The sequence below is a fragment of the Helianthus annuus genome, chromosome 8 (genome assembly GCF_002127325.2).
Source record: "Helianthus annuus cultivar XRQ/B chromosome 8, HanXRQr2.0-SUNRISE, whole genome shotgun sequence".
NCBI classification, from domain to species: Eukaryota; Viridiplantae; Streptophyta; class Magnoliopsida; order Asterales; family Asteraceae; genus Helianthus; species Helianthus annuus.
In genome coordinates, this window is record NC_035440.2 from 77447107 (window position 1) to 77458299 (window position 11193).

Genomic DNA, 11193 nt, shown 5'->3' on the forward strand with positions numbered 1-11193 from the left:
CCTTCTCCTCTCATTCTCTCGGATTCAAACCGGCAACACTAGGACCTTCGGTTCAAGCTTGGAATCGGTATTCGGAGTTCATCCTTCCTATCCTCTAGCCGGTTAGTGTCTCATCTAGTGGTATAATGACAAATACATGAGAAATGATTGTTTATCTATGATATAGATGTTTGCTTGATAGAAAGTAGTTATTTGTTGTTAAGTGATGATATTATGTGATGATGAAATGTTAGAAATCGGCTTATTATGGATTTAAATCCAAATGGCTTGGTCATGTTTAGGAGGTTTGTGTTCATAAAATCGGATTAGCATATGTTGATGATAAATCTCATTTAAGCATGTTGTTACAATGTTTGAATGTGCTAGATGTAGGAACCGATGATGTTATCAACTTGAGTTCATGCTAGTATAAACTTTATTGATGAAGCATGTTGTAAAACAAAAACCCTAAAATGAAGAACTAGTTGAATGTATGAAGAACAACATGAACATGCTTGAATATATGAAGAACTTGATATGAATGTGTTATGAATATTTGAAATCTGATTGTTTGATCCATTTTGGTTAATTGTTAGACAACAAAACATGTTTAGTGGATAGTACACAATTGTTGCATGAAATCAAAACTCTATTGGATAGTACACTGTGCAGAATCAGCAGGTGCTGGGAGTCGAGACACCTGGTTTCGACTCGAGACCATGAACATGACAACTCGAGACCGTAGTTTGCGACACAGGTTGCGAGTCGAGAACCCCTAGTCTCGACTCGAGACCTCACATGATCATCACACAAACATCATGACCCGAGACCATGCTTGCGAGTCCGGTTGCGACTCGAGACCAATGCATGCATGACCCGAAACCACCTCGGTTGCGACTCGAGATCTTGTAAGCCACACTCGAGACCGCACAGTCTCGACTAGAGACCGCACAGTCTCGACTCGAGACCATATGCATGTCCACACTGCTACGGGCCTGGGTATTTGGGCCGGACTTATGGGCTTCTTGTGTTACTGTTGAATGCGTGTTTTGGGCTTGCGTGCTATTACGAGGCCAACTGTTTGGGTCACACTTAGACTTTGGTTATTACATGAATGTCACTATGGGACTTGTTGCGAACTGTTGTTGAACTGCCATACTAGATATGTATGCCATGATTGTTACTTGTGTACAATACGTGTAGAACATACATGCACTACTTGGATACAAACCTGACTTGAATGGTATCTATGTTAGGACGTAGTTGACCACTTACAACTTGATTGACTTTTCTGTGTATCTGCCGAGCAAACCAAGGTGAGTTCACACCCTCTACAAAGCATGGGATTCCCTGGGTTGGGAATGGGATTAAGGAACGTGGATTCCTCGTCCTCCTTGGGTAGGACAGCAATGGTTCAGGAATGAAATTCCTCGTCCTCACAGACAGATAACTCATACTAGACCAAAACTCTATCACGAAGTCCCTCCTTTTTATATCGACTTAATCGCCGGGCCAATGGCGAGCGGGTCATTAGTTAGATAGCGCTATTTAGGTCTGACGAACCTCACACCGTGCCGCAGAGGACGGGCGTGAACTAATGGATCTGGGGCACGTCAATGATGATAGACATTGACAGTTTCAGGGCACATAAACATGACTACAGTCAGCAGTCGATATGGTAACGAGTCTAGTGTATACATGGGGTAGCCCCCACGGCTGATATGCCAGATAACTAACACGGGGTAGCCCCCACGGCTGGAATGCTAGAGTAATCGGGATAAACAAGTCACGCTTTTAACTATGGGGTAACCCCCACGGCAGGATGCCAGATAAAGGAAACTGTTTTTGAAACAACTTAAAACAAACACCCAACCGTGAACTCACTAAACTTGTTGTTGACTCGTTACTACATGCTTTGCAGGACCATAGGTACTTAGCTGGAGCTTGCACGGAGGAGAGTCGTTGTGGGACATGGATAGCTGCGCGTCATGATAAACTTAGAAACAATTGAACTTATGTTTTGGTTTTAAATCTTATGCTTCCGCTTGCAACTTAAACTATGTTTTGTTTGAACACCAATTGTATTGGTTGGATAATTATAACTACTTATATGCCTGTTCAATATGATTGGTGGCTGGATCCTGGTCAGTCACTCCTCCAAGCGGTAGTACTCCGCAGGTGGATTTTGGGGGTGTGACAAATGGGAACCATGTTGAATCTAAGCACAGCTTACCATCCTCAAATGGACGGACAAAGCGAAAGGACAATTCAGACAATGCATGACATGCTTAGAGCTTGTGTAATTGATTTTGGAGGTAATTGGGACGATCACTCACCACTAATAGAATTTTCTTATAATAATAGTTATCACACGAGTATCAATGCTGCACCATTCGAAGCACTTTATGGACGAAAGTGCCGAACCCCAGTCTGTTGGGCAGAAATTGGAGAAAAGCAACTATCTGGACCTGAAATAGTGCAAGAAGCAACCGACAAGATCATTCAAGTCAAGGAACGACTGAAAGCAACACGTGATTGACAGAATAGCTACGCTGATAACAGACGCAAACCGTTGGAATTTCAAGTAGGAGATAAAGTACTATTAAAAGTCTCTCCTTGGAAAGGAGTGGTAAGATTCATCAAGAGAGGAAAGTTAAGCCCCAGATATGTTGGACCTTTTGAGATTATTAGAAGAATAAGACATATAGCCTATCAGCTACAACTGCCAGAGGAAATGACAGGAATACCCGATGTATTTCATGTATCTAATCTCAAGAAATGCTTAGCTGATGAATCTTTAGTAGTACCTCTTAAGGATATAGAGATAAATGAACAACTTAAGTTTGTAGAAAGACCTCTACAGATTGAAGACAGGAAAGTCAAGAACCTTAAGCACAAGAGATTAGTTCTTGTCAAAGTGAAATGGGACTCCAAAAGAGGACCAGAATACACGTGGGAACTTAAATCAGAAATGCAAAGGAAATACCCACACCTGTTCCAGTAGATCTAGAGGACGAGCTCTAAAACAAGGTGGGGAGGATATAACAACCCTCGAAATATTTTCGACACCTCTAATATATATTAAAATGTCCCAATATGTCTTAGAATATAACCCGTATGCGAAAACCGAGCCGAAAATACGTTAAAACATTGAAAATTAAATAAAAACAAAAATTTTTGGGCTATCGCGGGGCCGACGCCCCTAGCTACCATCGTCGCGGGCCGCGACGAACCTGGCCACCCGCCCTCCTCCGGAAGCCGCCACGTGGCAACACGTGGCGAAGCTAGACTGGTGAGACATCAAAGCTACGGCCTACACCCCCTATGTCGCGGGGCGCGACGGCCCCCTGGTCTCCGTCGCGGGGCGTGACGCCTCGTCTGATCAGCCCTATATAAGAAGGCTTCGAGCCTTCAGTCCCAACTCGTCCCATATCTTTATTTCTCTCTCAATTTTCACATTGTAGGCATAATCCCGGGTATAATACCCCCCTAAATAACGAAGTTCTGCTCCGTTGTAAGTATCATAACTCCTGGATACGTATTAGATACGCTGCCCGATTGATCTAGGGTTCCGTAACGGCTGTCGTGGTTCTGGCCGACGTAGTCGTTGGAATGCCGTCTCGGGGAGGGTATTACTAATGTTAAAATGGGTTATTATACTAACACGTGTGCATTTGTGTAAATTATAGATAATTCCCAGGAAATCCTTATAGAAAATCTAAAACAACAATATGAGTAATCTCCTTTTTGTAAACAGTTTTTACAAAACCTTAAATGTTTTACAATGCAATTTAGCATTGATTGAGTCTTTGTAATTCTACAATTACTGCCGGTATATTGGGGTTTTGTATACAAAATGTCGAACACGTTGCCACTGGACAAAGAGTTAGCCAATGTGGAATATGACCCACCAATCAGGATTGACAGTACTGAATGAGTAATTGGGTAGATGTAAACATTGTAATCGCTCTCAATACTGTCTAAATTAATACTACCTCCGTCCCATTAAAAGTGTCCTATTTTGAATTTTCAAAGTCTTTATTTATAAACTTTGACTTTAATTAAATATTTTTTGTGTTATATAAAACTTGATGAAAATTAACCTGATAAAAACATTTGTAAAACACACTCAAATTATATAACTTTCATCAAGTATTATCTAACAGAAACAAAATTATTTAAGGTCAAAGTTTATAAATAAAGACTTTGAAAATTCAAAATAGGACACTTTTAATGGGACGGAGGGAGTATAACTTTTCTTGATTAAACTGGGATTCACTCACCAGTATTTCCCACTGACAAAATGTTTTTAAACGCGTTTCAGGTAACACAATGTGAAAGCCAATTAGAAGCCACCTGGACAACACTGAAGGCTTGGAAAAGTGGCTATAAAAGTTACCTAAATAAAGAAGGCGTTTTATTTCAATAAAATGGGATTTATCCCTATAAATCTATAAATCTGTTTGAAATGAAAACTTGGGTTTTATCCCAATATCTTTATTTATAAAAAAGGCGGTGTTTTACTCTGATAAAATATTTCCTAACTACAGTCCTGATGTAATTTCCACTGCCAAATTAATAAACACCGATACCACCAACACCGAGTCTCGCTGCCGCCCGTTCCCGGGAGAGATAGGGGGCGACGGTTGCAATAGATTACAGGTAGGAGGGCAAACACTTTATAGGTGTAGTTCCTTGGCCAATCCATATGTGTATTATTTACAAAGGTAAGGGTAAAAGATACGTCACACAACCAATATTAAGGTGTACACAAAGCCTTGTTAATTGTACAAATAGCTATCTAGGTGATGTGTAAAGGAAAGATACGTGACACAATAATAAGTTATTGAAAGATGCAACAACAACAACTTGTGCACAAAGGTTAAAAAGTTGTACAAAATAGCTATACCTACTACATTTATCTCTAGGGGTGAGCAAGTTTAGGTCCGGCCCGAAAATAACCGAGAACTGAACCGAAAATATACCCAACCCGACCCGAACCCAAGTACCTAGTATTTAGATCGGTTCCAATTTTTCATATAAAATAGGGTCGGGTCGGGTCGGGTCGGGTCGGTTCTCGGTTCTTTTCATGGTGAAACCCGACTTGGATCTATGGACCGGAACCGACCCTATATTTTGGGTAGTGAATCGGTTCTGTATTTTATGTTTGATCGGTTCTTGGGTCGGGTCAGGTAATAGTCGGGTAGGGTTGGGTTTTTCCTTTTGCTCACCCCTATTTATCTCACAGCTTAAGCTTTGCAATTTAAATTATACTAGCAGAAGTTCTTGCGCTTCGTTGCGAGCTTTCGGTCAGTATTGGACGAGCGTTAAGGTTTCACACACCCAAACAACACTCCGTTCCCTTGCTTTTTACAATCAAGCCAAACCCTCATTCCCTTGGTAATGACCTCTATTCCATCGTGTATGGCTGGCAAAAATTACAATCATACCCTTGATTTTATAAAGGAGAACGTGCTTAGGCCATCTCTGTTGATAGCCATGAAAGGTAAAGAGATGAAGAAAAGAAGGTTTGGACTTTGGTTCACGAAGACAAGTGGTAGAAAGGTGATAAAGGTTCTTTTAAAGCCTAATCCTCTCAAACCTGAAAATGAGATGAAACATGATATTGGTTATGCTTTAGGAAAAAAATAGCATTTTCATCCTGACCCAACTGATTCCACTCAGGATTTTGTGGCGTGACGATAAAAAGACAACGACTCCAGCCGAACAGTTATTTGGAACCGGACATTAAACAAAATAAACCTCTGTTTGGTTTGAAGCTATGTTGTCAAAAGCGCAAAATGCGTGCGCCTAGGCGCCCGGGCGCACCTATAGCGCCTGGTGACAGCCTAGGCGCAAAAATGGTTTTTTTTTGGAGCTGAGTGCGTATAAAAACTGCCTCACGCGGGCTCGGGTTTTTGGAGCTGCATTCGTGTCCGCAGGTGTAGGCACGCATGAGTTCAACCAAATTCCTGCTCAGAAACTCATTTATGCACCCCCCCTGCGCGCGGGTAGGACTTGTAGTAAAACATGTCATAAAGCTACAATAGAGTAGTAAAGGCTTTACCTTATAAACAACCACTCACTTTGTTCCCACACCAATGTGGGACAAAGTATTTACCACCTTTTGAGACTTTTCTTCACACACCCAAAACTTACAACATATAAGTTCTAAACTTTTGCTACTAACTATTAGCTCCATGATCTTAAATGACATATATAATAGTTTTTTTAATTTTACATGTGGAATCTTATTTATTTTCAAAGCATACCATATTTTTTTTATTTTTTTCTCTATGTGCGCTTTTCTTAAAAAAGCCCACGCTTTTTTTGCGCCTTGCACCTAGGCTCCGGGCGATGCCGATGCGCCTTGCCTGCGCCTTGCGTCTTTGACAACATAGGTTTGAAGCGCCGATCACACAATAATATACCAAGCCGCCAGGGATTAAAATATACGAATCGGTTGAAGAAACATAGAAATATACTGAGCCATATCGAGCGAGCTTTTTTCGAGCTAAATCCGAGCGAGCTTCGAGCAAGCTCCGAGCCACGAGTTTTTTGGAAAGTCTTAACAACTATAACTAATTTGGAAAGTCAATTAAATAACTCACCATCATGATGAAAGCCAAAGGGATCATTTGGTACAAAATAACTCCAACACTCCAAATGTCAGCCTCCTTCCATAGCTTTTATCTATTACTTCTGGAGCAGTGTATGGTGTAAGGGCTGCAAGTTTACCACAGAGCTTTTCCCATAAAATTGAATTATAGTGCATCACATGTATTGATTAGTATAAAATAGTTAGTTACTATAGGGAATTAGGGATCGATGTTAGTTAATTAGTTACGTACCTGGTGTGAACTTCAAGGACACTCCAAAGTCAACAAGAACTAGACATGATTTCTCTTTATCCTTCCACATTATGTTACCAGGCTTTATGTCTCCATGAAAGATATAGTTTTGGTGACAAAACTAATCAATCAATTATTAGCAAAAATATATCAGCTTTCACAATTAATTAGAATACAATAAATGGATCAAAATGGCTAGAACTTTACCTTAACTCCTTCCATGATGTCCCTTATGGCTCTTGCCGCTTGCCGTTCGGTGAAACGACCCCCTTCACCCTTACCCATACGACTGAACTGTCACACCCCGACCACGTAAAACAACAAAACGTGGCGGAAACGTCGGGGAGTGTTGTAACAGAATCATTGTTTCACAACCATGGATTAAACAGTTTCGTTTTATTGAATTAAGTGTATTGTATTACATTGAAATTTGAAACAAAACATGTACAAATAGTCTTGTATCTTTTAATGTCACTAAGGCCTCGTCCAATCCTATGTGAGAGTACACAAATATCATCATCAAGCATCATCAACTATTGTACCTGAAACACATGTGAAAATAGGTACGTCAGCATAAAAATGCCGGCGAGTACATATGTTTTGTTTGAGTGTCGGATTCATGGCTAGTTTGCATGTTGCAATACTTATTTAAAAACCTTGTTTTGCAAAGAATAGTATTGCGACATAATTAACCAACTCAAATCAAGTTGGTTATAATTTATAAAATCTCGTAACCATGATTCTTAACTCCAAACACTACGTCAAAACTGGGCTTTAGCCACACTTTTCCCAAAACCGGCCTGCCACACATTTGAATAAATGTGTGGCTAAAGGTCACTAATAATATTTTAAAACAATTTTAGCCACACATTTTATTATTATTGTGACCATCGTATAACAGTTTAAAACCTTTAGCCACATTTTCCGAAAAAAATGTGGCATTTACTAGCAATTATAGCCACAACTCGAAAAGTGTGACCAAATGTGACCAACTGCCATGTTATTTCTTTAATTTTTTAATTCATGTGACGAAAACATATTTTTTCAAAACCTTTAGTCACACTTTCAATAAAAAATGTGACAATTAGTAGCCACGGTAGAATAGTGTGGCCAAACGTTCTTAACTGTTACACATTAAGTTTTCAATGATGTGGCTAAAGAATAATATATATGGTCACTTACGAATTTATGTGACCAAAGAGTAGCATTTATTAGCCAGTTATAAGTTTTGATGAGTGACTAAAAATTATCAATGGTCATGATAAAACAAAAAAATTGTGACTATAAGTAGTCTATAACGACACTGTAATTATTTTATGTGACCATCTTTTACTTACCCACAAAATTTAATTACCTGTGCGTCCTCTGTCGGTTCCATCATTTCACTCTACCTACGCACCCCTCCGCTCCAGTGCCTTCGTCTGCAACCACAACCACGTAACTCTCCCCTACGGAATAGTCCTAATTCTGAAATTAATAACCCCGGGTTTATGGAGGAAGACGATGTAGAAGTTTTACAATTATAAAATTAAGAACCCTAGCTAAGAGTGACAGAGACGACGCTGCAATAGCAGCTGTGTGTCAGCAAAAATTGCAGAACGTGGAGTTTCATTATTTCAACAATCAAGCTCTTTCCTTTTCTGAACTTTAATGAACAAATTTGGTATCTCTTATTCTCAGGAATTTCTGTGTTTTTAGATGAAAAAAATAGTTCATTGTAGATGATTTTTATCATAAAGAATGTGAATTTGTGTACTTTAAGGTAGCATTCTTTACATTATCTCATTTGCCTTTGTCCCAATATTCTTATATGGGCTTTATGTTCTTTCGATTTACTGAATTAGGAGTTACTGAATTAACGAGTGGAATATAAAGATCCACGTGCTAATATAGATTAAAAGATATGTTTATCTTTTGGACGCATATTAGGTGTTTGTGAATTTACCTGAATGAAATGCACACCTAATGTTAAAATCTGTTTGTATGACTCAGATGCATTCAATTCTATAATTATGGTTTTTTTTTTGTATATGCATTGTGATTTGTAACAATATCCCATAAAAGAGTATTTAGTATTTACAAGAAGATGTTGAAACCATTCAAAAATGTTTATTCATCTGTCAAAGGAGCAAAAGTTGTCACTAATAGAACAACTGGACGAACTCGGGGTTATGGTTTTGTTAGATTTGGAGATGAGTGTTAACAAGTTCATGCCATGTATGAGATGAATGGTGTTCTTTGTTCTTCTAGGCCAATGAGAATTGGTCCTGCTGCTACCAAGACTGGTGCAGGAGGTCGTATGCAAGAAGGTACATCTATGAGATTCTTTAATGTTGTGTTACTGACGTGTGTTTGTGGAAATTACTGATATAGGATATATAAGCTTGCACTCAAAACTTTGTTTTCAAGTGTAGAGCCTACAATATTTTTTATGTTCGCTATCTTCATTACTTGAACCTAACTTGCACGCGCGTAATATTTACAGATGCACTGGTGTTAAGTGGGATGCCAAGGAATATATAGAAAGAACATGAGGGTGTTTTCATTACACTGATTTTAGGTAATTTCGTGTATCTGTAAGGGTATTTTTTTATATTTGCCATAAACAGGTGATCAACACCGTTCTATACATTTATTGAATGAATAGTAATGTGGACAGTAATTTTGATATGGTAAAGGAAGTCAGTAGAATGGGTAGTAAACATATATTTATACGTATCATTTACTTAAGTATTATGTAGTTTTAACAATTTAACATTTGGCATCACCACTTTTGTTGTTATCAGATGCTCCCTAATTTTAGTTTCTATTTGTTTGTCTGTTGTTTGTTTTAGGGTCGGGGGTCTCTCTAGAAGCAACCTCTCTATCCTTGAATTTTTTTTAGTTAAATTGTCGTTAAAACTTTCTGGTTCATAATTTGAAACTTGATGCTGTGTGTATTTTCAGGTATTGTTCTGATTGTTATTGGTGGTACTGTAGAAGAGGATGCAGATGCCCTTATAAAGGTCAGATTTGGTACACTTGTATAGAGTCAGTTGGCATAATCTTGTAATGATGACTTTTCTTGTTAATTGTAACTACGAAGATGAAACAGAAACAAACTTGTTTTTGGGTCTTTCTACTATATACTAGGATTGATTTCAAATACTAGGATGTTCTTTTAATTGTGCGTGCTGGTTTTGGCAAGTGAAGATAATTTTGAAGTATCTCTATAGCCTACTGGTGCCAAGACTGAAAAGTCAATGAATATGTAAATAGGAAAGTCAACAGCAGGAATAATCCAACTTTTTATAGTTTGTTGAATTGTTTTGTGGTGGAATTGACATGTAATGTTACTGGGATTCAAAGTTTGATAATGAGCAAGGAAGTGGCACAAAGGTGAATTTTTGGATGGATATCTGGTGTGGAGAAGGTTTGTTTAAAGCGAGGTTCCCATAAATTTATAGGCAAAAGGCCACTCACGCCCGCAATCGTAGACATCGTTGATGACCCAAGCCACTGCCAATTCTAGAGGAAATCCACCTCCCGAAGGCCCGCTTTGGTAAAGTCCATAATTTTCGTATTACATTTTGGAGTTTTTTCCCAAACTAGTGTAGATACAAAAAGTATTTACCTATTTGGGTACTTTGAAAAATATTTACCTATTTGGGTACTTTTCTATATCCCTTTAATTTTTTTACCTAATTTATACATTTCTTTTTATTTTTCTACCCAAAGTTAAATTAGATTACTCATAGAATTAGAATCAGCAAAAATATGAGTAATTATTTTTTGTAAAAAAATAAAAAATTCTGCAAATATTCAAAAAAATCTGCAAAACTTATACAAAAAATTCTGCGAAAATCCACAAAAAATCTGCAAAAATATATTAAAAAATTCTACAATAATTCTGCAAAGTTAAAAAAAATATGCAAAAAATATTATAAAAAAACCATATAATCTACACTAGTTTGGGAAAAAACTCCATTTCTTTTTCTGTTTTATTTTCTTTTTATAACCTGAAATTGTCTAGGCCTCGTTTAAACTAAGCTCATAAAAAAATAAAACAATAAATTCACAAATTTACTCCCCTAAGTTATATCGATTAAGTGATAGTAATCTGGTGGAAAGTTTGATATTTCAAACAAGTTTATTTAAACTCAAGCAATTTATAAAATAAAGTTATAAAATTTGAATTTCTTGAAATTTGAGTTTTGAGAAAAGATCCTAAGTATTTTTAATTATTTCAATTTTATTAATAGTGATTATTTCTCCAATATTCTGTACGTATAAGTAGTTTGGTTTTTTTTATAGATATTAACCCAAACGAACTACATAATGTGGACCATCAAATCCACCAACTATTACCCTATAGATTATATGG

At 37.8% G+C, this 11193-nt stretch overlaps 1 long non-coding RNA gene across 2 annotated transcripts; it reads left to right on the forward strand.

Annotated features, from left to right (window-relative positions):
* The first annotated feature begins 8138 nt into the window (after positions 1 to 8138).
* LOC110873072 lies at positions 8139 to 10388 on the forward strand. 2 transcript variants are annotated; one of them, XR_004865200.1, is made up of 5 exons: positions 8139 to 8493; positions 8957 to 9139; positions 9316 to 9390; positions 9777 to 9835; positions 10179 to 10388. It is a non-coding gene; the product is annotated as an uncharacterized LOC110873072 (long non-coding RNA). The 2 variants fall into 2 exon arrangements; XR_002554923.2 differs by lacking the exon at positions 10179 to 10388 and having other exon boundaries at positions 8140 to 8493; positions 9777 to 10036.
* Positions 10389 to 11193: the final 805 nt, after the last annotated feature.